The sequence below is a fragment of the Catharus ustulatus genome, chromosome 12, assembly GCF_009819885.2.
Source record: "Catharus ustulatus isolate bCatUst1 chromosome 12, bCatUst1.pri.v2, whole genome shotgun sequence".
NCBI classification, from domain to species: Eukaryota; Metazoa; Chordata; class Aves; order Passeriformes; family Turdidae; genus Catharus; species Catharus ustulatus.
The window spans coordinates 3,900,776-3,906,368 of record NC_046232.1 but is presented as its reverse complement, the minus strand read 5'-3'; the positions used below and the strand labels follow the sequence as shown (position 1 = coordinate 3,906,368).

General features: G+C 46.8%; 1 long non-coding RNA gene across 1 annotated transcript; it reads left to right on the top strand.

Annotated features, from left to right (window-relative positions):
• The first annotated feature begins 2,257 nt into the window (after nucleotides 1-2,257).
• Nucleotides 2,258-4,007, top strand: LOC117002221. Its single transcript, XR_004419234.1, has 2 exons — nucleotides 2,258-2,544; nucleotides 3,116-4,007. It is a non-coding gene; the product is annotated as an uncharacterized LOC117002221 (long non-coding RNA).
• Nucleotides 4,008-5,593: the final 1,586 nt, after the last annotated feature.

Sequence of the window (5,593 nt, the reverse complement as noted above, 5' to 3'; positions counted from 1 at the left end):
GCTCCCAGGAATTTCGGGATTAGGCAATTCCAGGAGTTTTGGGATGAGCCATTCCCGTGAATTCGGGATAAACCGCTCCCGGGAATTTTGGGATGAGCCAATTCCAGCAATTTTGGGATGAACCAATCCCGGGAATTTTGGGATGAGCCGTTCCTGGGATTTTGAGACGAGCCAATCCCGGGAATTCGGGATGAGCGGTTCCCGGCGCTGCCGGGCGCTAGGTGGGGCTGGAAGCGCGGCCGAGCCCCGCTCGGCTCCGTCCCTCCCGGCAGCGGCCTCGGCCTCCGCAGCTCCCTCTCCCTTCAGATCCTCCACAACCTCACCCTCATCCTCATCCTCCTTTCACCCTCATCCTCTGCATCCTTCTCCCCTCACATCCCTCCTTTCCCTATCTCCCCTGACAGCTCCCTCTCCCCGTTCTCCATTCCCTCACATCCCTCTCTCCCCTCACAGTTCCCTCTCCCCTCACAGATCCCTGTGCTCCATATTTTCTTCTCCTCTCCCCTCACAGAACCCTCTCCCCTTCTCAGCATTTTCACCTCTCCCAGCACCCTCTCCCCACGGTCCCTCCTTTTTCCTGGCAGCCTCCTCATCCTTCACATCCCTCTCACAGAACCCTCTCCCTGTACCCCCTCCTTCCTCCTCCTCACCCCTCTCTCTCCCCTCACAGAACCCTCTCCCCTGCTCCATCCCTTCCTCCTCCTCATCTTTCCTACTCTTCTTTTCCCTGTCCCCCTGCACCACCCCGGGCTCCGTAGCACCTTCACTTCTGACAGAACCCTCTCCCCTCAGAGCTCCCTCTCCACGTGCTCCATCCCCTCTCCTGCTCTCCCCTCACAGATCCTCCATTTCCCTCTCCCCCCACATCCCCCATTTCCCTCTCCCCTCACAGATCCCCCATTTCCCTCTCCCCTCACAGATCCTTCTCCCCATACTCCATCCCTTCTCCTCCTCTCCCCTCACATCTCCCATTTCCCTCTCCCCTCACAGATCCCCCATTTCCCTTTCCCCTCACACCTCTCATTTCCCTCTCCCCTCACATCTCCCATTTCCCTCTCCCCTCACAGATCCCCCATTTCCCTCTCCCCTCACATCCCCCATTTCCCTCTCCCCTCACATCCCCCATTTCCCTCTCCCCTCACACCTCTCATTTCCCTCTCCCCTCACAAATTCCCCATTTCCCTCTCCCCTCACAGATCCCTCTCCCCTTGCAGATTTTGCCGCCCCTTCCAGCACCTTCGCACCCTGCTCCATCCTTTTTCCTCCTCAAGCTTAACAGAACCCTCTCTCCTCACATCCCCCTCTCCCCATATCCCCCTCTCTCCTCACATCCCTGTCTCCTCACATCCCCCTCTCCCCTCCCAGATCCCTCTCCCCCTGCCCCATCCTTTCTCCTCCTCACCCCTCCCATCCCTCATTTCCCTCTCCCCTCTCAGCAGCTTCACCCCAGCGCTGCCGGAGCCCCCAAATCCCTTCCCTGGAGGGGAACCCACAAATCCTTTCCAACCCATCAAGGGAACCCACAAATTTCTTCCCCTTGGGTGAACCCACAGATTCCTTCCCCATTCCGGGCACCCCCAAATTCCTTCCCAATTACTCAGCTAACCTCCAAATCCCATCCCAGCCCCTCTGGGGAACCCCCAAATCCCTTCCCCGGAGGAGAACCCCCAAATCCCATCCCAACCACTATGGGGAACCCCCAAATTCCTTCTCCAGAGGGGAACCCCCAAATCCCATCCAAACCCCTCTGGGGAACCCCCAAATCCCTTCCCCACTCTCAGGAACCCACAAATCCCTTCCCACCCTTTGGGTGAACCCACAAATTCCTTCCCCATTCCGGGGAACCCAAAAATCCCTTCCCTGGAGGGGAACCCACAAATTCCTTCCCCACCCCTCAGGGAACCCCTAAATCCCTTCCCTATCCCTTGGGTGAACCCACAAATCCCTTCCCCAACCCTTGGGGGACCCCACAAATCCCCTCCCCACTCCTCGTGACGCTTTTTAGGGTGATTTTTTTTGGTATTTCGCACATCGGAGCTCTCATTTTTCTCTGGATTTTCTCTTTATTTTCAATTTTCTCTTTTTTTTCAGATCTGTTTTTATGATGGGTGCAGCGCCCAGAACAAAACACTGGCGACGGGGGGAAAAATTAAAAATAAATTAAATTGTTTTTTAAAAAATACATAATTATTTTAAATTTGAAAAGATGTTTGGTTTTGTTTTTTCTTTTTTTTTTTTTTTTTTTTTTTTTGTTCTGGCAGACTTAGCAGAGAGCAGAGGCAGGTCAGGGAGAAAAGAAACGCGATGGGAGCCAGGAGAAAAAGGAAAAAAAAGGCGAGAAGGAGGAGGAGAAGCAAATGTTTGAAGAGGCTGCAGGAAAAAAAAATCCGCCCCCTCAATCGTTAAGTGCTGCTGTAAATTATTCATCAGGAGAGGCTCGGGTCTGTCCCTGCAGAGGCCGAGAATGGGCACGGAGAGAAGAGGAAAACTTGGAACGGGGGGAGAAAGGATTGGGAAAATCCCAAAGCGGAGTCTGGGAAGGAGGTGGAGCTGCGATTTCCATTTTGTTTTGTTTTATGTTATTTTGGTTTCTTTTGGTTTATGTTATTTTGTGATTTTATGTTATTTTATTTGGTGTTATTTTAGGGTTTTTTTAAAATTCCAATTTAAAATTATTTTATTTTCCATTAAAAATGCTTTCATTTTATTTTGCTTTATGTTATTTTATTGCATTTTATTGCATTTTATTACATTTTATTTTATTACAATTTATTAAATTTTATTTTTTCTCCCATTTTTAAAATTTACGTTTTGTTGTGTTATGTTATATAACATATATAACATTATATATAATATAATATGCTATATAATATTTTATTTTCCATTTAATTTCATTTAAAAATATTCTATTCTATTCTTTTCTATTCTATTCTATTAATTTTGCTTTATTTTATTTCATTTAATTGCATTGTACTGTATTGCACTGTACCGTGTTTTATTCTGTGTTATTCCCTTTTATTCCATTTTATTTCATATTATTCCATTTTATTCAGTTTTATTCCATTTTGTTGCATTTTATTCCATTTTACTGACATTTCTTTCACCCCTAATGAAGCCGTGAGCCGCGGGCAGCGCTGGAGGCGGGGTTTGATCAGGACCAGCCGCGAGCAGAGAAGTGACAGTGCTCTGATCAGCCGGGAATGTCCCCCAGGGGTCCCCGAGGTGTCCCCAGGGTGTCCCCAAGGTGTCGTGTCCCCATTAGCAGGGCGTCACTCCCCATGCGGAGTGAAAAAAATTCCTGCTCTAGGGGGGAAAAAAAGACAAACCAGCGAAAAAAGGGCTGGTGGAGGGGAGGGAAATGGGAAAACATCCAGGAAAATATTCCTGGGTTTGTGTTGGGGCAATTGGGGTGGGAAATATCCGGGAAAATATTTCTGGGATCATACTGGCACCTTTGGGTTGGAAAATATCTAGGACAAGGAAAAATATCTAGGAAAATACTCCTGGGTTTGTGATGGAACAATTGGGTTGGAAAATATCCAGGAGAAGGGAAAATACCCGTGGAAATTATTCTTGGGATCATTTTGGCACATTTGGGTTGGAAAATATCCAGGAAAAGGAGAAAATATCTAGGGAAATATTCCTGGGTTTGTGTTGGGGCAATTGAGGTGGGAAATATCTGGGAAAAGGGAAAATACCTGTGGAAAATATTCTTGGGATCTTTTTGGCACATTTGAGTTGGAAAATATCCAGAGAAAGGGAAAAATTCCAGGAACACATTCCTGGGTTTGTGTTGGCACAATTGGGTTGGAAAATATCCAGGAGAAGGGAAAATATCAGCGCAAAATATTCTTGGGATTGTATTGGCACATTTGTGTTGGAAAGTATCCACAGAAAATATTCCTGGGATTGTGTTGGCACAACAGGGGTGGGAAATATCCGGGAAAAGGGAAAATATCAATGGGAAATATTTCTGGGATCATGTTGGCACATTTGGGCTGGAAAAGAGAAAATATCCAGGAAAATATTTCTGGGATCCTGCTGGCACAACTGGGCTGGAAAATATCCAGGACAAGTGAAAATATCCAGGAAAATATTCCTGGATTTTTGCTGGGACATTTGGGGTTTGAAAAAATCACCCCCAAGGCCGCTTCCCACTCATCCTGCTTGGGTGAGGATCCCACAGATGGATCCTGGGGATGGATCTCAGGGATGGATCTCAGGGAATGGGTCCAGGGCATGGATTCCAGGGATGGATCCAGTGGATGAAACCCAGAAACGGATTCCAGGGATGGATTCCGTGGATGGAGCCCAAGGATGGATCCAGGACCAGATCCCAAGGTTGGATCTCAGGGATGGATCCCAGGGGTGGAGCCCAAGGCTGGGTCCAGGGATGGATCATATGGGAGAATCCCAAGGCTGGATCCTGGGGCTGGAACTCAAGGATGGATCCCAGGGATGGTCCCAGGGATCGATCCAAGGCTGGATCCAGGTGTGGATCCCAAGGATGGATCCAGGGCCAGATCCCAAGGATGGATCCCAGGTCTGGATCCAGGTGTGGATCCAAGGCTGGATCCAGGTGTGGATCCCCGGGAGGGATCCCAGGAATTGATCCCAAGGATGGATCCCAATGATGGATCCCAGGGAGGGATCCCAAGGATGGATCTCAAGGATGGATCCCAGGGAAGGATCCCAAGGATGGATCCCAGGGAGGGATCCCAAGGATGGGTCCCAAGGATGGATCCCGGGCCAAATCCCAAAGATGGATCCAAGGCTGGATCCCAGGGATGGATCCAGATGTGGATCCCAGGGAGGAATCCCAGGGAGGGATCCCAAGGCCACCTCCTCCTCCTCGCCCCCACCCCCCAGCCCTGCTTTCACTTCCCTCTTGCTTTTATTCATTATATTAATTTTACTTATTTTATTTCTTTTATTCCTTTTGTGTCTTTCATTCATTTTATTTCTATTATTTACTATATTTCTCTTATTTACTTTATTTTTCACTTCTTTCATTCCTTTCATTTCTTTATTTTGTTTATTTTATTTACTCTATTTCTCTTCTTTTATTTCTTTTATTCATTTTATTCCTTTTATTTCTTCAATTTCTTTCATTTCTTTAATTTACTTTATTTCCTTCATTTAACCCATTTCTTTTACTTATTTTTAATGTATTTTATTTCATTTATGTATTTTATTTACTATACTTCTTTTATTTCCTTTATTTCTTTCATTTCTTTTATTTCTGTTATTTCTTTTATTTCTTCCATGTCTTTTTTTTTTTTTTTAATTTCTTCTAATTTTTTTCCCCATTTCTTTTACACGTTAACCCACTGTTTCATTGTATGTTATTTATTTCTTTTCCCCTCGCCCAGCCGCAGGTGGAAGGCGGGGCTGAAGCTCGGGGCTGTTCCAGTAACCCAAATTTGCTTTTAACGAGCTGTTATTTTTGGAGCCAGACGATTTTAAAGATTTCGGGGCCGCGTTCGAATCCACCCCCGGGCTCCATTTATCAGCACAAAGGGCTGGAGTGGAGGAGGAGGAGGAGGGGAAAAGCTGCCTGTTGGGTTTTATTTTTGCTTTATTCTTATTTATA